This window comes from Chroicocephalus ridibundus, chromosome 1 (assembly GCF_963924245.1).
Source record: "Chroicocephalus ridibundus chromosome 1, bChrRid1.1, whole genome shotgun sequence".
In the NCBI taxonomy this organism is placed as follows: Eukaryota; Metazoa; Chordata; class Aves; order Charadriiformes; family Laridae; genus Chroicocephalus; species Chroicocephalus ridibundus.
Window position 1 is genome coordinate 92,399,547 of NC_086284.1, and position 25,061 is coordinate 92,424,607.

Below are 25,061 nucleotides of genomic sequence, written 5' to 3' on the forward strand. Positions count from 1 at the left end.
ACTGAGGATGAAAGGTCCTTCTTTATAATGAGATAATTATGTATTGTCAGTAAAATGTGTTTGATTTTCCATAAAATCTTTCATTTCATAAATAATTCCTAATTAGTCTTCAGGCGTAAGCTTAGGAACATACAGACTAATATATTACAATGATGTCTCCCTGAAATTATTTCATTACCTCTCTTTACAAAGCCCATTTGTAATTCTTTCCCTGTTTTTTAGGTTGTATGACATTTTTTCACCTCCTGTTCTCATGGAAATGAGGATGCAGGAAAATGAGGAAATGAGTTTATTTTGCAAAACCTGTATGTACAGAGTCATATCAAAATATATATCCTTTGTTGTTGCGATATATGCTGTTCTTTTCACATTAGCAGATTCCTAAAATGAAATAACAACACACATCAGACATACACATTCACTTCTGCCTCATATCTAAAGATTCTTATTATTTCTTCATTGTTTGTATTCATAAATCTGATTTGTTGTTTGTTTCTTTTTAAGAAGCTTTTTTAGTGAACAGTCTAAAAATGTGCTTCAGTCCTTTGGTCTTGTCCTTCAGTCTGATATGCAATGAGGAAAGCATGACTTTTAATAAAAAGTACACATTTCACTTCTCCTATCATTTTGAAAGCATAGTTTACAAAACAAACAATTAGAAATACCTTGATTATCCCCTACTGTTGTTGGATGATGTACAGAATACAGTTTCAAAAGCTGACAACAAGATGTGTTTAACAATCTGAATTGGTGCAATTTCCTCAGTAATAAAAATAGTAGAAATCATTACCATCATATTTGAAAACATCAGTGTAAATTATAGTCTAAATGTATTTAAAATATTCAAAATAATTCCAGCATCCTTAATAAACATAAGAATCGCAAGCTAATTAACATTTAACACCCTCCTCCCCACCCTAAATCTGAAAGCTGTGCCTCATTTTCTTATATTCTTGAAAGTGTGAATTTATATTTCTGCAAAAGAATTGTAAGAAACAGTAAAAACTACTGGAAAATTCTCTCCAAGAGAGTCCATCATCTCTCTTTGAGATAGCACTGCAAACTCATGTATCTTTTGAAGCTGATTTGTGCTATTTTAATGACAGGCTAGATGTATGAAAAGTCACTCTTAAAATATAGGCAGATTAGCTTTAAAAAGAACAAATGTATTGTGACTTCTGTAAGAATTAGTTGGTTGTGTTACTATTGCTACTATATATTCCTCTGTTCCTTTCTTTCTCTTTTTCCATATGTTTGAAGAAAACTATGTAAAAAAAAGCAATAACAATAGCAAGAAACCCACCACTGCTCTCATAAGGCAACTCTTGTTTCCTCAGCTCTTCTATACATAGAATGAAGAATTGCTATTTTGGTGTAGTGGATATTCTGGTTTAACGAAGCTGATAAAGGGAAAGCATTCAAAGGGAAAGAAGTTCAGTTAATTAAAAAGCTTACATTAACAGTGCATGTGTTCTAGCTGTCTATGTCTCTTACATGTTTTGCCTTTAGAGAAATCATGTGCGTCTAATGTTGTTCAATGTCATTTTACTGAAACTGGTACTTGATAAACTTGTTGAGAAAATGAGAAGTGATGAAACAGCCCAAGAAGGTAATGTCAGAGCACACAGGAGATTCTGATATGAAGACCTAGCTTCCTAATTGTTATTATGCTTACAAGGACACTGCTAAAAGAAAAATGAATGCCTTGCTTCACACCTGCTGTAAAAGGTGCTGCAACTCTGGAGCTTGCTTAAATCATTCTTCCTGAAACAAACTACCGAATGAAACTCAGGCCATTTAATTCCCAAATACCAGTAATTAAAATGAGTCACATCATCAGAGTTTGGCAGGGCTACAGCCTTCTTTTATTTTTTCATTTTCCCATAAATATCAGCGAAGGTCAGATTTGTTGGGGGGAGGAGAAGAACCTGCTGCTTTTGTGCTCACGGGAGGTTAAAATATGACTTGTTCACAGTGTCCCTCATAGTTCAGGACTTAATGGTCCTTGACGGGGATAACCTAGAAGTTAATTTTACTTTGTGTCCCAAAAGCAGTCATTGTCACTGTAATCCTTCTTGCAGGCTGAAGGGTATCTTCACCACCTGATCAGACTTTCAATAGCGATTGATGAGCAATATCACCAACCAAGAAGCACTTTGCTACTGCTTTCCGGTAAAAGACAAAAACAAAAAGAAGGAATGGTGATAGCTTACCTTCTCATAACTTTAAGCCTTTCCAGTGTTTCTTACTTTAAATGTTATCTTTTGCTTGCATCTTTGTATAAGTTGAAGTCGAACATCGCAAAATGAGGAACGTCTTCTTTCTTTTCCTCCCTGTTGCTCAAGTCCTGCCAGGGGGAAGGATGAGTACATAATGGAGACATACACCCTCTTCCCAGTTCTGTTATCCAGAGCAGAAGGATGCTTGCAGCCAGAGGCAACCACTATCAGGAAGGCCTGTGCTCTAATCTCTGAGCAGCAGAGTGTCCCATGTGCAAAGAAAACTAAAAAAAAATAAAAATTTTAGACTCTGATAATCTCTAACAAAGTCAATGTGGCTAACACGTCTTTGAAACACATACACATGTGATTTCTTTTTTGTTTAAACTTACCCAGATTGGGGAATGCTATACATGATAGGCAGAGCCTCGGCAGCAGAGCTGCCCTCCAGCCCTGTTTAAAGTGACTGTTCTAAGACCCAAACAATAAATCTTCTCAAGTAAACAGCTGTAAAAGTATTTTAATATAGCCATAACAGTATGCTTTTTCTCTTCCCTGACTTTTGTACTGAAATCTAATGGTTAATTCTTCGGAGGGGAGGGAAGGTAACATCCATCATGAGACCATTGATATTTATTGAAAAACAGCTAATGAGAGAAAATATAAGGATGTCTTACCAAGTACTACAACGGTAAGTAATAGCTTCATATGTTCACAGAAGCTAAAACGAACCACTGTAGTCTCCTAGAGTAAGCTCTTACACATGTGCCATAGATTTTCTGTCTGTGCTCCCTATACTGAGCACTCTTAATTTCCCTTTGGCAACACGTGTGAAAGGTAGACAGAAAAAAAAAATAGTATCCCTTTGGGTGTAACCACAGCTGAATTTCAATAAATTCTACATTAAAATAATAATACATGGACTAGAAGTCAAAACTTAGATGTAACTGTGGTCACAAAAGCAGTAAGAGTGGAAATCATTTCTGGATGACCTCAGGTTCTCCAGAGAAAACACGGGGATTTTTAGTTCATGAAGGTACTGCTTGAAGTGCAAAATCTGGACACAAGTAAGTTTTGTGCTTAGTACTTCATGTAGCACAACCGTCCCCCTAAGCGGTTCCTGAGGACAGGCAGGAAGATCATATTCACTGGCACAGCATGTAGGACACCAGAGCTGTTTGGTTCACACTAGCTATTCCTGGAGAACAGAGAGCATTCGGTACGCTGTGACACCCTCCTGCAGGCCTTCTCTAGCAGAATCATGGGTGTGAACAGTCTAGGTGTCAGGCTTCTTCATGGTGAAAGATACTTCTATCCCCTCAGGAAAAGCGGCCTGAACTCAGTGCCTGAGGCTGGGCGTGCACGATTGCAATCCACTGTAGGCAGTGATATTAAGCCAGTTCAAGTGTCAGAAGCAGAATGGGTAATACCAAATCTCAGATTTACCCTTCCACCTCAGGAGCCACCCATGACACACCTGGAACCATACAAGGTGGGCGGTGGAGGGCTGACTGCTATGAACATTTCACAATTAATTGAGGACTGTGACTCTTCCCCCAAAAAGTGCTCCAGGACGCAGGCTCCTGTCACTGTGCTCACAGGAAGCCCCGAGAGGAAATCTTTGTGTGGCTCTGTGAATCACCTGTGTTTCTTTTCATCCTTTTAAAAATATAGGTCATATGAATATCAAATAAGGAATCATAGGATCATAGAATGGTTCGGGTTGGAAGGGACGTTAAAGACCATCTAGTTCCAATCCCCCTGCCATGGGCTGGGACACCTCCCACTAGACCAGGCTGCTCAAAGCCTCATCCAACCTGGCCTTGAACACCTCCAGGGATGGGGCATCCACAGCTTCTCTGGGCAACCTGTTCCAGTGTCTCACCACCCTCACAGTAAAGAGTTTCTTCCTAATATCCAATCTAAATCTACCCTCCTTCAGTTTGAATACCCATTTACTGTGACCAATGCCCAAATGCATCCGTCTGCATTTACAGCCCCCTGGCTGGGTGTGATCCACAACACACGCTGTCCATAATACTCCCAACACTGTCAAATTCTGAACGTCAGAGGGAAAAATCACATACTCAGGTAAGCAAGCACAGCTAACACCAACAGTGGTTTTCAGGCACTTCTAAGCACAACATCTGAGCGTTGGTCCATGGAGCATCCCAGACTTTGCCTCCTCTCATAAAACAGCAACATTTTCTAGTGACAACAGATTCCTAAATGGTCTTTCTAGCCATTGGATCAAGACTTCCCATTTCTAGGTATTTCACCTTGTTCCTTCTGTGGCTTCTCTAGTGACTTGGACAGCTTCCCCCTGGCAATACAAGAGTCTTGCAGATGTTCTTCTTGGAGCCATGTTGCTGCTGGTAGGCCTAGACCTTGTTCTGGGGGCAGGAGGCTCACATTCCCAGCCCGCTCGGCAGGCCAGCTGCAGCCTTACTGGAATTTCTGCCAGATGATCCACCCACATTGTTGCTCAGTCATTGACATTCTGAACAGTATCACCACTCCGCTGTTCTTCCCTGCTCTACTTCCCTAGATCTTTGACTAATGCAAAAACTTCTAACTTGCCAGAAGAAAAGTTGACCCAGTGACCAGATGAGCATTACCACTGAGTCTCTGGAAAGGGACCGTCTTTCTGTTACAGCAACTTTTAAAACATTTTTTTTTTATTTTTGAAGAAAAAATTCTGGAATAGAAATAATTAAATCATTACAACATAAAATTATGCTGAATTCATACATTTCAAAAAAAGCACATGGCCACATTTTGAAATATAAGCTCTTCCTAATAGATCTGAATTTGTCTGATTCATTTAGACAGGCTTCAGACAAACGGTTTTCCTGTTCAGAGGAAAGCGTCAGGACTGCATGCCTTTTGGACTCCATATAGGTAGCTACTACCTGTGTGTGGAAGATGCGCAGAATCTTATGCATTTCCTCAACAGGAGTCAACTGCAGAAGCACTGGCTTTAGGAGAGCTATGACTTTTTTAGCAGCAGGGAATTTGTCTCTACAAAACTACATTAAATGAAAACATGTTATGGAAACAGGTCCAAAGAAATCTGTTGCTCTATGATGGTTTTTATATGCGACTCTCTTCTAAATTCTGTGGAGAAAAGGCAAAATCACTTAAATTGTTTGAGGTACAGAAAAAAAGCATACATTCAAATTTCCCTGATTGTGAAAATATTGCTTGAATGACCCTATGACCCTAATGTTATTTTCCAAAGAAAATGCCTTTGATTTGTTGAGCCCTTTAAAGATGTTGACATGATTATATTATATTTATTTCTACGAATGTTACTTGCTTGGGAAGATTTACACAGTACCCTGATGGGTATAGTCATTCTAATGGTTTTTCAAGGGAATGCTGCTCCAGAAGCATCTCTGTGAGGAAGGCAAGACATTTATTGGAGCTGTCAAAATAAAAAAAATAATGTTGAAAATTGTCTCAATTTTACTGCTAGAGAAGTCAAACCTGTCTTCTTTTTCCTAGCACGGCCACTCTCACCTGCTTAAGCAGGCTGGTAAGACTGACTTCTTTGGGAACCCAGCGGGGCCCCTGCAGATAGCAAATCATCTGCACAAAGGGTAAACTGGTGCCGTGGCTGACAGCTCTACCCTTCCCATTTGCAGGGGCTGCCAGACCAGTCCGAAACCTCCCTAGGCATTTGAGGAGGGGCCCTGTCTGGCAAATTTTGCACAAAAGGAATTGAATGCACACCAGAATAATGTGTTTTTAAAAGCCATTTAATGTTAAAGAAAAATCGATGATAAATATATACAAATGGGTGGAATAGTTTTAAATACACCCACTGCTACAAGTCCTCATCACCGCCGATGTCATTAGAATAAAAGCTGTATTGTCATGTATAATTAATAATAAACATTCAAAACAATTCAGATTGTTTTCTGTTACATACAGCACAAATTTTTGGTTAATGGAACATTTTCTCCTAACTATGATAAAACCTACTGGCCTTGGAAGATAAGTAAATATATTTCCTCATCCACGTTACCTTAGTAACTGATAACGTTGCCTTATGAGTATTAGTGACTGAAGAGGTGAAAGCAGTTAGTGTGTTTCAAGTAGAAGTAGGCAACCTTTTTTTTTCCAATTATAGAAAAATAGCATCTTCTTTGCTACGATCAGCTTATATTGTGGGGATTAGCCTTTCTCAATAAGCATCAAGTTACTTGTCAAACAGCACATGCAGTTAGAACAGGTTTTGTATGAAAAAAAAGTAAGCAAACAAGATAATTGATACAAAGCAAAAAGTACTTGAATAGTCACTGTTAGAAAAATTGTCTTCGCTGAGACTGCTCACATGGGTAAGGCTTATTCAGTTTCACAAGCCCTGTCTTTGCATTATTTTTTACTAGAGTCATCTCTTCTCGAAGGTTAACACAAAGAAGCATGTAGCAGTACCAGGAATAATCAAGTATATTGCCTAAGCTGAAATTTCGTAGTAGCAAGAACAAAAGACAAAAGGTATAAAAAATAAAAAATAAGTGCAAAATATTCCTTAAGGATGCATACAGACAACACAGCGAGCATTATCATCCTCTTCGACCTCCTATTTTTTGTTTGGCTTACACTTAGACTTACACTTAGACATCAGACGTGCACTGATTTCATAACACAGCACTTCTGCTGCACTGACACTGTCCCCATCGCAGCCACCAGGTTTTATATGACTGCTAGTCTGTTTTTATATGACTGCCAGGTTCCTGATTCTGGCACTACCAAGGAGCAAACTGAGGAGCAGGCACAGTGACAAAGTGCAGCTGTGAATTGCTCACAGCTGTCACCATTACTGGCTGGGTTCCAGAGGTATCCAGTGCCCCTGAGAGCTGCACTGGTCTCACTTTCTGCTAGAGGCAAGGAGGTTGGCCATGTGGGGCTGCTACAGCTGGGTCGTCTTGTTAAAGGAATTCACAAGGAACTGGATGATAGGTGGATTTGACCCCTTACTGCACAGCAGAGAGCTAAAAGTCAAAACTTCAAAAGCTGTTTAAGGTGAAGAAGAGCGAAAATACAAGTATTTTTCCACTATACACTGGCTGCTCCTCATTCTTTCTCAGTTAAGCCCGTCATTAAAAACAGGTACTTCCATGAGGTCCTGGTGACTGTCTGCAGGTGGGCATCCGAGCTCCTCTGAATGACACTTTCCCCAGGAGCAATCTCAAGCCCCGTCAGGTGTGAATTCTCTAATGTCTGATAAAGTGAGGTCACATTGCTACCTTTTCTTAACCATTTGGTTAAAAGTTATTTATAGGAAACTAATTGTCTTTGAGACCTCTGTCCCCTGACACATTGAGATAAAATTGGTCAGTGAAATGAATGCCGTTATAAATTGACATATAAGGGTATATACGCATCTACAGAGAAAGAGAGTGCACATACAAGCCTTAGGAAACCAAGCTAAAAACAAAACAAAAGCAAAATGAGAGTGTGGGAAGATGAACAGAAATGAAGGGGGCATGTTTTCCCATTTAAAACAAGATAAAAAAGATTAATTACTCAGGTTGGGAAAAGAAAGCACAAAAAAGACACGAGCCAGTTATACAACAGAATGAAGAGAACAGAGAGGGCCAACCGAGCCTTCCTGTTTTGAAGGACAAGAGGGCACTTTATAAAAACACAAGGTAACAAACAGAAAATAGAAAACACTTGAGGCAAATGACTTAGATTTTTAAAAGGCTACAACGTGCAAAGAACAGCATCTGCAATTGCCAGAGCAGAAACAGCAATTTCGGTAACTACTCATCTTAATGCTTTGGAGAATAAACTAATTGCCATGATCAAAAAAGTCAGTCTTCTCACTATGACCTATTATAGGCTAACATTAGCCATATTACAGAATAAAGCACTGGACCTTCACCTGAAGCACTTCTGGAGTGAGCTATCACCAGAGCCAGCACGCTGGTAATGAAGGGGAGAGCTGCGCCTTGCCACGCTTTGCAGTTCCTGTCGTTCAGCTGCCATCCTCATCGTCAGCAGTACTCAACAGCAAATTTTAGGGAAGACCACGCCCTTTCTTATTTTGTTTGTTAATAGCAGTAGGCACATCCTGCAACAGTATCATCAGCAGCATTGTTTAGTAAGGAATTCGAAGGGTTTGAAATAGACAGCATTTCTCCCTTCCAAGGAAGAGAAGCTAGGTTTGATTACTTAAATAATAAATATTGATTATGCTTAAAACTACAACATCTTGGTTTTATTATGGACAATTTCAAGGTTTTATTGTGGATAACACATACCCTTAAAGATAGCAGAGAAATATCAGTCAAACCTCTCATAGGAGGGGAGCGTTTGGAAAAGTCATTATAATATTTTAACTAGCCTCTAAAGTGTTCTCATATTTACAGTAGGATTGGTACTATCTAATTTCATGCTTTGGTTTGACCTTGTTCACCTAGATACCATGAAAACAAGCTTATTATTTTTTCCTCCTGACAAATATGCTGAGGCCGTACTTAATCAATTACAAGTACTAGCAGAACTCCTCAAATGAAATTGTCTCTAAAACAAATCGTGATTCTTCAGTATATTGTGTCATTTGTTTTATGCTTCTGCATTGAGCTCTCATTTTTATGTAATCTGCGGTTCATTAATCTCCTCTGATACTCCAAACTTTGCTGTTCAGTACGTGAAGGGACAAATAAACTGACTTTTGTATTCCATTCTGCACATTCATCTGACCCAGGGTTTACCTTCTAATACGCACAAGTTTATTTTATCAGGACACAAGTCCAAATACATTTTAAATTACCTGTGGTGTTACAGAAAAACTTATTGGAGAAAACTGAAATTGCATTAAGCTCCTTCTGAATCTTGATGTACTTTTTTTTACATTGTGATAAAGTCATCTTTCACATTTTATAGGGACAAGGGAAAGAAAAAAGGTATATTTTTCCACAGGTTTGAAAACTTAAACCTGTCATCTTTTGATGGAATTTCTGATCCCAGTTTCTTTACATGAAACTGTGAAACAGAGGTTTACTGATTTATTAGGTAATCCCCTCAGTGCTCTTAAAGAGTTTGTTTCCTCCTTAGAAAACAAGATATAAATTCACCTGACGGTTTACCTTCATTGCCCATCTAATCCCCATCTATTTGAAGCATCTCAAAAAATTGAATGTATTCATTTTCACAATATTCTGTGAGCTACAGAGTGCTATCATCTTCATTTTACAAGAGCCTAAGGTCATTCAAGCAGTGTGTTTCAAAGCAAGCAGCTGAATGAGTGTCCAGATTGCAGACTAGCCTCGTGCCTTAAACGTTTGCATCTGTATGATTTTTTGTCCTCTCTTAGGATGAATAAAAATTGTGAAGCAGAAAAAACAAAAAAGTCAGCTGATTAACACAGTTATCCACTCCGCTTTGGCATTTCTATTCATTCATTTGTGGTTAATCTTGTAAGAAGCAGGAGATAATTAAAACTGAAACGCTTAGCATAAGCAGTAGAATGAGCTGATAATGCATTAACCTTTCACAGTTTAAACCAAAGTAACTGTTATTCTGAAGGAATTTTAAGGTCACTAAATTAAAAAAATAAATAAATAAAAGAGGAAAGACAATCTAACATCAATCTCATTTTGCTGCCAGTACTAAGACACTGTGAAGCTGCTGTTAACCTGCCATAAGGTGAGGGGAGCTACGCAAACCTGTATAGCTATTGACATGAAGAACACACAGTCTGCTTGTGTTCAGCTTCTTTCAGGATTGAATTGTAAAATGTAGCATTTCTTTGCATCTAACAAGATCCCTGTCAGTGCTCAGTTTAATAATAGACAGGAAACTGAAGAAATTTGTGGTCTAAATAGCCAGGTGCTATCTTTCTGTTCTTTAAAACTTCTACTCGCACAAAGCATAAGATAAATGCAAGCCACGGTATATGAATCTGGATTTCAAGGTGCAATCTGATGGATTTCAGCACAGGATCAAGGCCCTCAGATAGTATACGGCAGCTTTGCTCACCCCCAACTCCATCCTTTCCAACATCAGTGGTGTGCACAGTTCCAGCTTAAGGCTTCTTTTTATTTGCGTTTTTTGTAAAAATAGGGATTATTTATCATCCTTACATACAGACTTTATTTTAAACATGCACAAAATTCAGGATTGTTGGACCTGGGAAAAAGAGAAAGGGTTTCAGGTCCATCTCTGGCTATGCTTCTTTATAAAAGTATATAGCTAAAAGTGCAAAACAGACAAGAAAAGGAAAAAAAAATCCAAACAAAAACCAAACCCTTAATTCATCACCATATTTCTGTCCAGAGAAAGACTGGACACACAGAAAAATTAGAAAGAACATTTTGTTATTATCTAACTATACACTCAGCCTCCCACCTGCCTCTACTGGCCTACGTGATAATCAGAGTGACAAAGGACAGGACAGGATATTACAGAGTGTATCGCAAAGAGGAGAACATACATCTATGAGAGAATAACAGTGCGGCACGACCCACAGCATGTTATCTCAGAAAAATGCATCCCACTCATGCAGTGACATCACGGGCATTTTCCACACCTTTTAAAATGTACACAGGTCCTCCAACCTTTGACTTTGTCTGCTGCTAAGAAGGAGATTCAACTCAGCAGACAGACAAATATAAAAAATTGCTGCTTCCTCGGGTACTTCAGTACTTTGTTTTGGTTCTTGTTGGATATACCTTGAAGACAGGGAAGCACTTCAGAGATTTCTTTTCCAGAATGCTGCAGGAGAGACCTTCAGATCCAGAAATAAAATAGTCTTTGCATTGAAGCATGTTAAACATTTCTCCGGGAGGGCATGAGGGCTGAAGTAAAACAACCTCAAGTTATGCCTTAGACTCAGTCTGATTCGTGGTCCAACATGTCAAATCCCAAAGAAAAAAGGCCAAAGTCAGAAAGTACGCATGGGGACTATATTTTAATTCATGATAACTGCCAAAGATATCTTAGTATCTTACACAAAGTTAGAGAGACTATTTAATTTCCTAGGCACTTGAGAGAGTGAAAGAGCACATTGCTATTTCCTGACCTGTTATGGAAGGTCACCTGAATATTGCACTTCCAAGCCCTGGTCCCACAAAACTGAGATGATGTGGAATCATATTGTCCCATTCCTTTATTTCCCTGATAGGAAAAAGAAGTCATTCACAACGCCCAGCAGTCAAGCCTCAAGAAATCTTTCCCAGGCAAATGACTCCCAACAAAAACAGAAAAAAAGGAAGTGGAATGCCAAAAATGCTTTAAATCAGCAGTGGTAAGAAAAATGTTTCTGGGACAGGATGACCCAAATATCACCTTTATTTTAACTGGATAGATTAGGCTAAATTATGATTATTTATATTGCTTATTGCTAGGCTCTGCAAACACCAGACTCCAAAACAGCTCTCATCCCAAAGAGTCCGCAGGCTAAGAGCAAGTAATTTATTAAAGAAAAACCATGAAATGATTGGGTCAAACCTATACGTGTCACGTCCCTAAAATTAAAATTAATAATTGTTGCAAAACTCATGCCTCTCTTACAGTTAATGACTGAAAAGGTTTAAACATATTCATGAAAGCACTTTGATTTCATAGAGATAATCCTCATTAAATTATTTTCTTCTTCATTTTCTTGTTTCTACATTTTTATTTTTTGTAAAAGCACTAAGTAAAAAAATCTCGACTGCCTGGAAATATTTAGGTTTTCCTAAAGACTTGAATTGTAATAAAATGGGAGAATAGATGGGTGAAATAAGAAGTTGGGTTTTTTCTGAGATTTAAATTAAGATTTCTATTTTGTTCGTTTTACAAAGGTCTATTTATGTTCTGTAGAGAAAACACATCATTCGAGTCAGCCACATGCAAGACAAAGCTATGAGTCTACCACCCTAACAGAACATTAATCCTAGCTATATAAGTGATTTGTCTTTTTTCCCCACATAATAATGTGAAAAAATATTATTGGGTTTTTTTGTTATTATTTTAATGCCCAGAGGGACAAGATCAAGATGCTAAGGGTTGTCCAAAAATGTATTTTGAGACAGTCCCTTTCTAGAAAAGCTTACCATTTAAGTAGACAAGACAGAAATTGGAAGGGGAGGTCTGCCAATAAAGACTTATTTGCCCAGAGTTTTGCAGAATTTTTTATAGTGTTCAATTATTATATTTATTGGTATCTACTCCCCACAGCAGCTCTGATCTAAAACCAAGAATACTGATAATTAAATCTTATATTTTACGTTTGACTGAACACTGAAAGTAAGTAGAAATATCTGTGTGTTTGTGTATGTGGTTTTGTGTGGATGAAGGTCAGAAATCTAAAAAATTATGCTGAGAGTCTTACAGAATAGCATATATGTGGGACTTTTTTTTTCTGTCTCAGAAATGTTATAGGAATGTCATTTCTTATGGAATTTCTACTCTTTCATTTCTTGGCCCAGGAAGCACATCCTGCATGAGACCAATCAAAAATAATAGCTTTGGACGATAAAATATGTGGCCCAGAGACAGAAACGCAACCTCTCTGAGGCTATTAAATCTCTATCACTGTTGCTGAAATTGTCCAACATTCAAAAAATGTTTAACAGGGACTAACAGGGAGATGGAAAACTCACAAAAATCTTCGTTTTGCTAGGAAACTATGCTGGAGAATTTAAAAAATGTACCAAACTCTAGTGTCACGAATTATGGGTTTTTTGGTTTTTTTTTTGTTTGAGTTTGAGTTAAGATGTGACAGGAGCTCCTGAGTCTGTCAGCTCATTCCTAATCAGTTTATAAACCCTGCATGGGATGGCTCCTAAAGCTTTGTTTATCCCAGTTGAGATTACGTTGGGCTCTATAGTGTGTGTTTGAAGAAGTTACCTTCACCGATCAGGTCATGGCATGTCATCTATGTCCAGCTGCAAATGACTCAGTCTGGTAGTCCTCCTTCAAAAACTTTTAAAAGGAATATTTTAAAAATCTTTTTGCATTCGGAGCCATGCGCCAGGCACAGCCTTATGGCTGATAGGCATGAACTTCAAATAAAGCACCAGCTCATCTTAATAGTGCATGCTGTGGAATTGTCTACTGAAATTTTAGCAGTGCACTTGAAATGCCTAAAGGGTGTGATATACATAGTTTCAATAAGCTGATAGTATTGTAGAGCTTGAATTGGAAACTGATTCTCTTCTGGATACCCTTACTGTACAACACACTGTTGATAAATCAGACATGAAAGAATTTGTGATTCAAATTAAAACTTGTTTCAAGTAAAAGATACACTTTAATGTTGCTGAAACCTGAAGATTGGTCTTTTAGCTGTGAAAAGCCAGCCAGATTGCGTTGTGAAACATATGCAATAATATTAAAAAATTTATGGACTCATGCTGTGTATTCCTGATTCTATACTAGAAGTGAGAGAGGGAAGGGAGGCAGAGGAGCAGATGCACATTTAGCAGGCATATATCGCCTCCTGCAAAACAGGATGCACACCAACGTGCTCCCAGGATAGAAAAGGCTAAGAAATTCGAGCATGCCTAATCAAATATCAAAGGAAAACATCTAATGTCAGAGATCTTTTCTCTCTCCTCGTACCTCTCAGGCAAACAGCTAGGGAGCAGATATGAGCGTGAATGTCATTAAGATGGATGTATCATCGGGGTTTGCTGGTAGATTCTTTGCTCATTTATACCACATGACAGCAGCCTCAATACTGGAAAAACGTCTTAATCCCCAATTGCCTGACCATTTAGTTTTCATTTAAATACTAGTTTCAAACAGAAGGATTACATGGATATTGCTGTCCTTTACTCATCCTGATGTACAAAACACAACCCCGTGTTAAGTAAACTGTTTAAGGAAACTCCAGTCCAGTGATTTTGATAGAACAACAGGACCCTGTGGGCTGGAAGGGACCTCTGGAGGCCATCTGGCCCAACCTGCTGCTCAAAGCGGGTCTGGTTATACAGGTAGCTCAGGGCCATGTCCTGCCGTATTTTGCATCTCTCTGAGGATGGAGAATTCAGAACCTGCCTGGGCCCCTGTTCCGCTGTCTGACTGCCCTTATAATGGAAACATCCTTACGTCATGTCAGAATTTCCCTTTTTGCCATTTCGTGCTCCCACTGTGCACTTCTGAGAAGAGTCTGGCTCCATCTTTTCTGATCAATTAGTTGTAGGTAGCAGTGGGATCGCCCCTGAGCCATCTCTTCTCCAGGCTGAACAAACACACATCTGTCAGCCACTCATCACACGCTGTGTGCTTCAGCCCCCTGTCTGATATAATACCTCTGAGCTGGGCTGGCTCCAGTGTCCTTCTTGTACTGGCGCCTTCTTGTCCTTGTACTCCACAAAACCATCCATAGGACTTCAGCTGTGGGCTCAGCAGTGCCCAGAGACAGGAGAAGGATCATCTCGCTACAGCTGCTTGCTGCACCCCAGGATGCTGTTGGTTTTCTCTGCTTCAGGGACCTGCTGCTGGTTCACGTTCAACTTCTCGTCCGCCAGGTCCTTTCCTGTCGGCCCACAGCCTGTACTGCTGCATAGGGTTATTCCCCGCCAGGTGCAGCACATTGTTTTTGCCTTTGCTGAACTTCATGAAGTTCCCCAGCCTGTCTGGGTTCCTCTGAACGAACCTGCCCTCCTCCTTCATACTGACTGCTCCCCGAGTCAGACGTCCAGATCATTAATAAAGATGTTGAACAGTATTGTCCCCATTATGAACCCTGAGGGTGGCACCTATTAACCTGCTATCAGTTGGACTTTCTACTGCTGATCACAAACTTTTAAGCCCAACAGTCCAGACGATTTTCAACTCAACATCCAGTCTATAACTCACCAATTTAACTACAGGGATACTATAGAAGACCATGTAAAAGGCCTTGCTAAAGGCAAGTTAAACAACATCTACTTCTCATCCGTGCTGTCAGTCATCTCCTGAGAGAAGGCAATCGGGTTGGTCAGGCACAACCTGCCTTTAGTAAATCCATACTGGCTGCTCCCAATCACTTTCTTGTCCTTTATATGGCTGGAAATGACTTCCAGGAAGATTTCCCCAGGCTTTCCAAGGACGGAGATCAGGCTGAGCAGCCTGTAGTTCCCTGGATCTTCTTCTTGCCCACTATCCTTCCAAAACAGTCTGCTCTAAAAGATGCAGGGAGACCAAAAGCTGCTAAGTATCTACATCCAAAGTGCAGATCTCCAAAATTCTGACTTGCTTTCACCTTACCTTTGAGGACATCTAAAACTACCCGCTTTCATTCACAGGAACATAGAAGACACTTCAGGATGTGCTGAAAAAAACCCGCTTGTATAGTGCCAAGCAGAAAAATAAGAACTCACTTCAACAAACAAATAATGTCCCAAATAATGTCCCAACTGTACCTCCCTTTCCAGACGCAATTGAGCATGTGAAGCAGACTTCACAAAACATGGCTCGTTCCCTTTCACCTGGAAGTTTGATGATTAAGACTTCTGTGCAAAATGGGAATTACACAGATTAGTTTTCCTCTTCTGCCTGAGGAAACTAAAGCTGTATATGTCACTCCAACCAGAGGCATGCCTATCCTGTTCTTAAAAACCTACATGGACGGATTTCCCTCAACTTCCCAGGGCAATTTGCTTTACTGCTGCACAGTTCTCCATCTTGTCTTTTCACCTTTTTGTGACAATTTAAGCTTGTGACTTCTTGTCATTTCCAGAATGGAGAATAATGCACCCAATTGCTGTGTTTTGCCTTACCAGCAATGTAAGTACCATACTGATCATCCTGGTACTTTTCTGCGCACACTCTCTATGCTTTTAGCACAGTGTCCAGAGCTGGATACAGCGAAGTCCTCACTATGCTGTGCAAAGAGGAGAGTCTTTGACTTGCCTTAAAAACCAATAGCCTTGTTTATGCACCCTAATCTGTAGCATGCCTTTTTCACAACAACAGGACATTGTTGACTCACATTCAATTTGTAGTTCACAGATCCTTTTTGAAGGACTGCTACTAGCCAGGTGTTCCCGATGTGAAACATGATCTTTTCTCTTTTTCCCCCTCTCTCCCCCACCTTTTTTGAGGGGGGGGGTGTTTGCGGGGGGGGGGAGTGTCTCATGGGTGGTCGTAGGGGATGCCAGAGTGTTTGATTTGAAAGATTAGAAGTGCAGTTCTTCAAGAGGGATTTCAGGCTGTGGAACCCAAATGACTAAGACGCCTCTGTACTTGCCAGTCATGAATTACGCACCCAGGTGTCTGTAACTGTAATGCCTTTCTCACACCACGATTTTGCTGTGTTTTGAAAATAAAATCTTCAAAGAGTCTGGAGACTCAAAAGCTCTGCTGAAGCATTTGGTGCCCTTTGTGTAGCTCACCATTCCTCAATCACAAAGACTGGACTCAGTTATCTGCTCCTATAGGGATAAGACATTTTGGTGAAGTCCCCATGTGAGTTGTTTTCAGCTCTATTCACTGTAACTTTACTGGCACTAAGAGAATTGCCAAAGGTGAAAGTCAGATGAAAAACAGCATTTAAAAGAAAAATACATACACAAAACCTTCAGGATCCTCTGACATTTTCCTTTGAAAGAGTCACATTTGACTCACTGTGAATGCTAGTAACACATGCCTAGTTGTAATGAATAGTAAGTGCCCTGTTTGTGTTTGACCTGAAAGTGAAATAGATTTTGAAATTAGGAAGCAAGCGACATCAAACAGCCTGAGAGTTAAATTCCTTACTACAATGGCCTGAAATGAATGTGACTCAATGAGGCTTTGTCGGGAGCGAGAGAACTTTTTTTGAAATGATAAAGCTATTCTTGTGCGTAATTCGCACACAGTGCGAGAACCTTGCTACCCAAAAAGGCAGTCTGGAAGCACCCTCGATAGCATTTTACAGCAGGCTTTCTTTAAATACTGACTGGAGAAGCTCTTGTCCTACCAAGGGTGGTGCCTGGGTGAGGACACGCACCGTTCCAGCGTGTCTGACCCTTTCCCAGGCGCGGGGAGAGAAGAGCAAGGGTAGGAGACAGGGGGAGGTGGTGAGAAGGGCCAGGTGCCGCCCCAGGGGGTGGATGGAAGACGGGAATCACCCATCCTTTCCTTCGGCTCCGCTCCGCCTTCGGCTTCCAGCGTTACCACACCAGAGAGGAGCAGAAAGGGTGCAGAGTGTGCTGGTTTGCCCCCAGTTTTGAAGGCACTGGACTGATTGATTTTGGTGAATCTCTGGTAATTCGGGCGCTCTGACAGCAGCTCCGAGGAACGTCAGCACACGTGGAGACCTGGGGGCAGTACGCAGCAGGGCTGCCCCATGCTCCCTGCCTTTTCCGGCAGGCACCCAACCAAAATAAAACATCAGGGGGTTGTTTGTTGGGTTTTTGTGTTGTTTCATTTGTGGTTTGCTTTTTTTTTTAAAATGAAGCCAAGAGCTATGGTGATGTGAGAGACTGAGCAGGATCTGAGCCACAATCTGCCTGAAAGAGTGAGGAAGAGTGTCCATGGTGGACACAGAGACTTCGGCAGTCACGAGCCCAAGCTGAGGCAGCGTCCCCTGGAAAAAGCACTTACCAAAGGGACAGAGATCCTTCAGAGAATGAGGCCCCTGAAGAAACACTCTGGTAACTTGCGGGAAATCACCACATATGTAAGAAGAAAGTGGAAAGAGGAGCTAAAACGCGAGGGCACATGGCGCAGTTTGCATGTGCCTGCGGGGCAGCGGGGCAGGCCAAGGGGCTGCAGGGCGCCCAGGCGGGAGGAGGCCATGAGCTGCCCTGTACTGGTTCCAGCTGGCTCCAGACGGTTCCAGCCAGCTCCAAGACCCGCAGGGATGGCCGGTGGCCGCCCAGGAGCACACAGGGCCAGGCAGGCATCCCTGGGGCAAACGGCAGCCTCCAGGGGAGGAGAAATGGGGTAGATGGGTGGAGTGGACGGTGCTGGGGACAGGGAGGAGGCCCACACAGCTATGGGACGCGGCGCTGGGCCAGGCACTGTCCTGGCAGCTGCTAAAATCCCGCCGAAGGACATGGCTTCACACACAGCTCAAGCAACACTGCTGTCGATACTAGTCCGCACCCATTTTTCCCACAGGCAGCAATAATTTGAGTGTGTTAAAGCTGTGACCGTGTTTGAATACAATGTTTGAACAGTCCTGTCCAGAAGCAGGATGCTGGCCACAACTTTATTGTCAGTGTGGAGCTGAACACAGGGAGTATTCTTACCATTCTGTCATAAAAAGTTCAAAGAAACACCCCATATTTTAGCATTCATCGGTGTTGAATAAAACCCCTAAAATTTTTCAAGGTCTCCTATCTCTATTTGGTACCTGCAAAGAGACCCATGGGAGTCTTCAAGTAGTTACTAGTTATTGGCGAGAACATGAACAGTTACATCAGCTGCTTGAAAGTGGCAAGGAGCAGGAAGTAGGAGGGGAAAGAATCAAGAGTTTCCATGATGTCTCGTGTACTTCCATGTACACCATTCCAGAAAAAAATGAAATACTGAAAGCTGTAAATCCTGCCATAGTCCTGTGAGGTTCTCCTGTTACTTCTGGATGACTAACTGATACTGTAGAAAGAGGCAATATCTTTTCTGTTTCTCAAAGTATAGGGACAGTCAAAAAAGTGATCAGAATTACTAGCCAACTGGCATGATGCTAATGCGAGTTCTCCAACTGTGCAGCTGCTGCCCTGGCATCCTCTGTTATTTAGATAGCAAGAGCTGTATGTATTAATTATGCCAGCAGGGAGACCGCAAGTTTATGACAGCACTTAGAGGAAATCTGAATGCAGGTGGCATTTACACAGAAGAGCAGAAAAGGTAGTGTGCAATGATTTGCACACATTGCCTTTTTACTGGTAATTTAAACAGTTACTCTTGTAACTTGGGCACTCTGGCATACCATGAGGCAAGTGGAAATTTATATTTTTAAGTTAATGCATAGGTTTAATGCCTTTAAATGTTTTTAATTACCTCCCTTTAAAGGTTTTTTTTTTGCATGTCAGCTTGGATAAATAATGTCTGCAATGTACTGCTTGCTTGCATCTCTTGTTATCCTGCGAGGATGTTTTGCAGTTTCCCAGACCTGGCTCCTCGGCTGTCACAGACCGGCAGTGACTACCTAGAGCACACGTAGCAAGAGACTGATTAATATTGACTGCAGGTAGCGCTCCCCGCCCCACCACCGCTGTGGAGGCCTTGACAGCTCCATGACCCTCATCCCCGCACCGTTCCCTCCCTCCAGCTCCCTCCAGTTAAAGCATCACATCAGCATTGTTTACTGCAGGAACTCAGCCAAGGAAGTCATAACAAGACACTAGACATATAATCTGATAACCTTGTTAGCTTGCTTGAATCAGAGCTCCTAACAAGTGGAAGAGTTTAGTAAAGTGGAATAAAAATATTACAACGTTTGTTGTCAATGGCTTTTTAGTTCTGTCTTTGAAAACGTAGCATTTCTTGTGCTTTTATTTAAGATTAAAGCTAAGCTCAAGGACACTAAAGAAAACAATATGAACAAGGTCAGATATGACTTTAAAAAAAAGCCCACAACAAATGGTAACTGAAGCAGGCAGACAAACTTCTTCATTGTGTTCAAATAGCAGCAAGTAAAACTACATAAAAAGATACGAATGTACCGTTCTGAAAATCTCAGCACAGTAACAATCTACAGTGCACTGTTTTATATTTTATTAGGACTCGGCTGTGATGACGCCAAAAATCCTAAATGAAGAGCAACATGTATTAGCACTATCACGTTAGCAACTGAAGAGCAAATCGGTGACCCCAACCATGTCAAAGCAGCAATGGCATCACCCACTGCCGCTCCAGGAAAACAGTCTCAACTTCCCAAATACCTCCCTTCCCACAGCAGCTTCCCTGATCCCGCTGGTGCCCCACAGTGGGAAAGAAACCAGAAGGCAGCACTTCCCACACTGCGGCCCCTCTTGAGCCACCCTTCCCGCTTGAGAGTGGGCCTGTCTGTACTGGTTAGTTAACAACCAACAAATCATAAATCATGTTTTTCTTCATCTGTGACTATTAATCTTCTCTCCATTACCTAGCCATAACAATTGTATCTTTCATATTAAAGCATTCTGGGTTAAAGTTCATTGAAGACATTTATAAATACTTGGACAAAAGGTTGTACGCAGTACTAACTAATGTCTATAATAGCTAGAAAGGGAGAATGTATTATCTGTGGTCTCGACTTTCTTTCCCTGAAGGAATAATACATCACATGGGATAAGAACATCATTTTGATTGTACCATTTCCCAGACGACAGAGAAGACTCATAATGTGAGATGCTGTTTATTAAAGCGTAGGGGTTTTTTTAGTTAAAGGAATGAAAATTAATTAAATTGGTAGCATTTATTCTATTTTTAGGCAAGATGAGCAGAAAAAAAAATTACCATATATAAATAGTTGGAGGAATCCCTGCAACCCAGATTTGTCTGTCTTGCAGTATTTCTGAAAGTGGCAGTAGTGACTAAAAAGTAAACTGTTTCCTGGGGCAATCTGCCGAGCACTGAGCACTCCTGAAAATCAGGTCACTTGCCTCTGTGCCAGAAAATAGATTTAGGGATCTAACTTCAGGCAACCAGTCTTGAAAGTACAGTGAAGAATCAATCTTGAGGAAACTTATTGCTCCATCTGTACAGTTACATCAGTGTAATTTTTGGTGTAGGCACTCTTTTCCTAGAATAAATTATCTTGTTTATCTTAGGGAAGCTATCTTAGGAGCTGCTTTCCCTGGAAGAAAACAGTTGCAGTTATACTGGTTGGTCTGTGGATTGTTTCTATTAGAACAGCCAGCACAGTAGAGCCATGAATTCTCAGTAAAAGAAGCTATATTTTTAAACCTCAGTTTTGGCACTATAAGCATAACTCACTAGGAAGTCCTGCTGACATGACTGCATTGGAGATCACATTTTTTTTACCGCTTCCAACTGGGCTACATAGCCAGAAAATGTCTGTGTTCAGGTGGCAGAACAGGGTTCTCTGCTGTATCAGGCGGAATGAGGATGAGGAGCTCCAATCTCTCTATTTCATATGGCCAGCAGAGGCAGACGAAATATCCTATACAGAGCTGTGAGGGATGGAGAATTGGACTTAAACCTCTTTAAGGAAAGGGGATATGCATTTCCTGAGAGGCTCCTTCAGAGACAGCCTGCAGCTATGGTTAAGAGAGGCCAAGTGGTTGCCTCCTTCTCTGGTGCTGCTGGAAGGCAGGTGCCCAGGAACATGGTGAAAAAGGTACTCACAACTGGACCGGACAAGGCTTGAGCAACTTGATCTAACATCAAAATTAGTCTGCTTCAAGCAGGATTTTGGTCCAGGTGGCCTCCAGAGGTCCCTTGCGGCTTAGCTTGTTTTAAGACTGTGTAGTGAGCCAGTTCTAGAGGAAGAAAGGAGGCAGTCAGCTAGTTCCGTCATCTTCCTCTCTCCTCCATCGTAAGCAGGCTACACCGATGTGCATGCAATTATTTAAGGCTCAGGAGATTATTATGACCTTGATGATTAAAAAACCAGTTACATTGTAAGCATTTTCCTTCACATATTTCTTCCTCAGCCTCATAAACAAGTCCTGAATGCTCTTCATATCTTTAAGAATCTCATTGTTTAACAGTAACCTTTTGGTCTATTTATTTATGTCCAGTGGAATACTCAGAATTTTCTATGCTGAGTACATTACTGAAGCTGTATTTCAAATCACAGCACTCAGGGCTACCAAGAAAAATGCTCTTAAGAGTTGTTTCTTGGGTTATTTTTTTTCAAAGATCACAAAAGAATTTAACAGCTTTTTTTTTTTTAATAAATATAGCTACTACAAGTTCGATACTACTTCACTGGCATCCACCTCATCTTGTAACTGCAGGTAGTTTGTTGCTATTCACAAAATCAAAAGGTTTTCCTTTTTAATTTACATTTATTTTCTTCTGTGTAACAGTATGGCTGTGCTTTGAGAGGCATCCAGTTGTGCTGCAGTGGGTGAGATATTAAGGGTAGCACAACGTAGATTGGAATTTGCACTAATTCCTATTTGCTGTGGTTTTCCGCAGAAATGTGAAAACATGGCTTAGTCTGTAAGTGATACGCTGTAGTTTAATAGGATTGTAGGGAGTCACACTGCTCTCACAGTGTTTCACTGTAGGCATCTTGGAACGCCACCTTTCCTGAAGGCTGAACTCCTCGGAGCCCCTTGCGCTGTAGCAAACAATTTTATAAAACAGCTAAAAAACCAGTTTACTTCTTTATATTTGAAATATATAGCAGCATGCTCTTGTATCCAGCTATCTTCACAGCAACAGCGCTGTTCTGACAGTGCCATGCCCTTCATATAAAGCTTTTAGGTGCACTATTCTCCTTACCGATGGCAGAAATGCAAAAAAAAAAAACTTCAGAAAGAGCATTACTTACAAAAAAGGGCATTTCTACAAATAAAACCCCACATTGTGCTGAAAACAGACATTCTGTCTTTAAAATCGTGAGCTGCACCTTCTCGTGCTTTGTCAAACTATCATTTAAAATTTGTAGTTGTTATTTTCATGTCATTGCTGGTTCCAGGAACTGCGTCATTTATTAATTTTTTTATTTTTTTTTTATTTGGGGAGTTTATCATCTTTCCAACTGAGGAAGTTTTAGAATTAACTCTTCGTTAGGGAAGGATAATGTTCTCTTCTGCTAAGTAGTGCAAAAAGTGAGCTTGTTTTTTTTAGAATTTGTAGGATTTTGTTAAACTTTTAAGCTGAGTGAAGAGAGTTTGCGTGTTGTGTACATTGCTGCTTGCTTTCTCTTGCTTTTTCTCAATCCACAGTAACCTGAACTTGTGACCATGGCACAGCTTCCCTCTTTCTCACTACCAAACCACCATTAGCTGAGTCGGGGGCAGCGTGCAGTCGTCCATTGATTCTCTCACCACGGTGTTTCTGAAGCCATTTCCCCTGAAATCTCTTCTACCTGGGACAGGCTTTTATGGCACTAGTCTTCCCGTCTGAATCTCCACGTGCCTCTGAGCAATAATCCTCTGCTGAAGATCAAGAACCCCAACTGCGGTCCTGATACGGCAAACAACATAAGTACGGGTTTAAAGTGAGTGTCATCTGCTTACCTGGTTTGCTGGTGTCTGGAGCAGAAAGGATGAAATTTCTCTTCTATTTAGCAATCTTTTTGAATAATAGAGCCAAGGTCCATCTGAAACCATGCAACCGCTTACTTAATTTCTGCTGCTGGAAGGTGTGCTGTGGGTATTCTACAGCTGTGCTCCAAAACCTTGTAGACTATGAGGGTTTTTAGTTCTGCTAATGATGCATGATATGAAAGATTAATGTTTGGATAGCTTTTAAACCCCTGAAAATTCTACTGAGAAAGAATAATTTTTCACTAAAGTGTATTAAATAGTATTAAAATAGTTTCACCTTTTAGAAAAATCCCATAGAATTAATAGCAAATTCTAATAATTCTTTAATGAGCTACAATGTTCTACGGCATCGTAGAGGATATTTTTAAGATTACAGAGAGTATTATTTGTTATCCGGTTCAATAATATTTGTCATCAGTCTTTGTTTAAAACTGTCAGAGAAAACAGGACTCTTCATTTCTGCCCTCTTTTTTCCAGTTAGGGAAGGCATGTGGTGAAACTGTATACCTGTGTGATTTTCATGAGTTCTCTCTTATTGTATTCTCCAGTACTTGCAAGTCCTGTGTGATTTGAGGAGCTTGTTGGTTTTTTCCAAGGTGAAGCTTTGAATAAAATAACATTTACTATGTCCTTGTTTAACGAGCTGTGCTTGATTTGTTAATTAGCATCTTAATGAATTTCAAATGAAAAAGTTATTTTCAGCTTTGAATAGAATTACTAAGCTTGTAAAAGTACATTTTGGGAAGCATCTTAGAGCTACTTTACATATTTGTATTTAATCACCAGAAGTCTATTGCAGGTTGTGTCATTCCCCTCTGGACTTCAGAGAAGTGCTGAGCACTCACACGTCTTGTGATCTAAAGAGGAACTAGACATACTTTGCACAATCTCTTCTTTGATGGCACAAGACATGCGGGCTGATCTTGCTACCACCTTCTCAGGAAGCATGCAAATGAAATTTTTGCATACAGTACCCATTTGCCCCATTAACCATATTCACATAACAATGTGATCTTTTTGTAGGTGCCTATATGCAGTCTTTGGAAACACCTAGAAAATAGCACGGGCCCATTTGTCTCACTGATAATTATGTTTCTGGCTTCCAAACATGGAAAGCAAAGTAGATTTTCTTTCCCCATGCAGGAATCCTGACTTTCCTCTTTGTTTCAGAATTTTTTTGTCTTACAGAAGTCTGCCTTTGATAGAAGCAACTCCAGCCTGAGGTGCCTCTATATATTCACTCTGTATATATACACCTAAGCAGCATGACAGCTCTATTGCAGCATAAATAAGAACTGCTTACTCTGTTTGAGCTTTGAACAGTTCACAATTGTTATGTCTGCTTACAGCCACATAGCAAGTCAAATAGGGCAGTAGGAACAGATCCATAGAGTGAAACCATTACAGCTGGAGACTTGGTGTTCACCCTCTGAGCGCAGAGCATGCTTTCTTCAGAGAAACCGCAGCGTAGCCCATTAATGCCCATTAGTGGTTGGCGCACAGTAGGTGTTCTCCTGGATCACTCCTTTGGGTTTGGTTTCAGCTGAAAGGAATCCAGTCCACACGCTCTGAGGCTGTCCTGCGATGCACACCAAAACACCACGAGCAAGAAGGGTTGAGAGACTCACTTCAAAAGTGTGCTCCAGATCCAAATTAAAACGCTAATTCAAACACATCCAGTAAGCTGGATGAAATGTGACACCTTTTTACTCTTTACCAGAAATAGGAGTTCCTAAATTAAAATTTAGACCTCAGCATT

At 40.7% G+C, this 25,061-nt stretch overlaps 1 long non-coding RNA gene across 2 annotated transcripts in view; it reads left to right on the forward strand.

The window, feature by feature from the left end:
* LOC134519389 (uncharacterized) overlaps positions 1–24,050 on the forward strand; it is a 78,572-nt gene extending 54,522 nt beyond the window's left edge. The window contains exons 3-6 of one of the 2 annotated variants that reach the window (XR_010072206.1): positions 223–305; positions 17,587–17,782; positions 19,857–20,149; positions 22,979–24,050. This is a non-coding gene — a long non-coding RNA (uncharacterized LOC134519389). Of the gene's footprint in view, positions 1–222; positions 306–17,586; positions 20,150–22,978 lie in introns of both variants that reach the window. The other variant, XR_010072205.1, reaches the window with a different exon arrangement.
* The last annotated feature ends 1,011 nt before the right edge of the window (positions 24,051–25,061 follow it).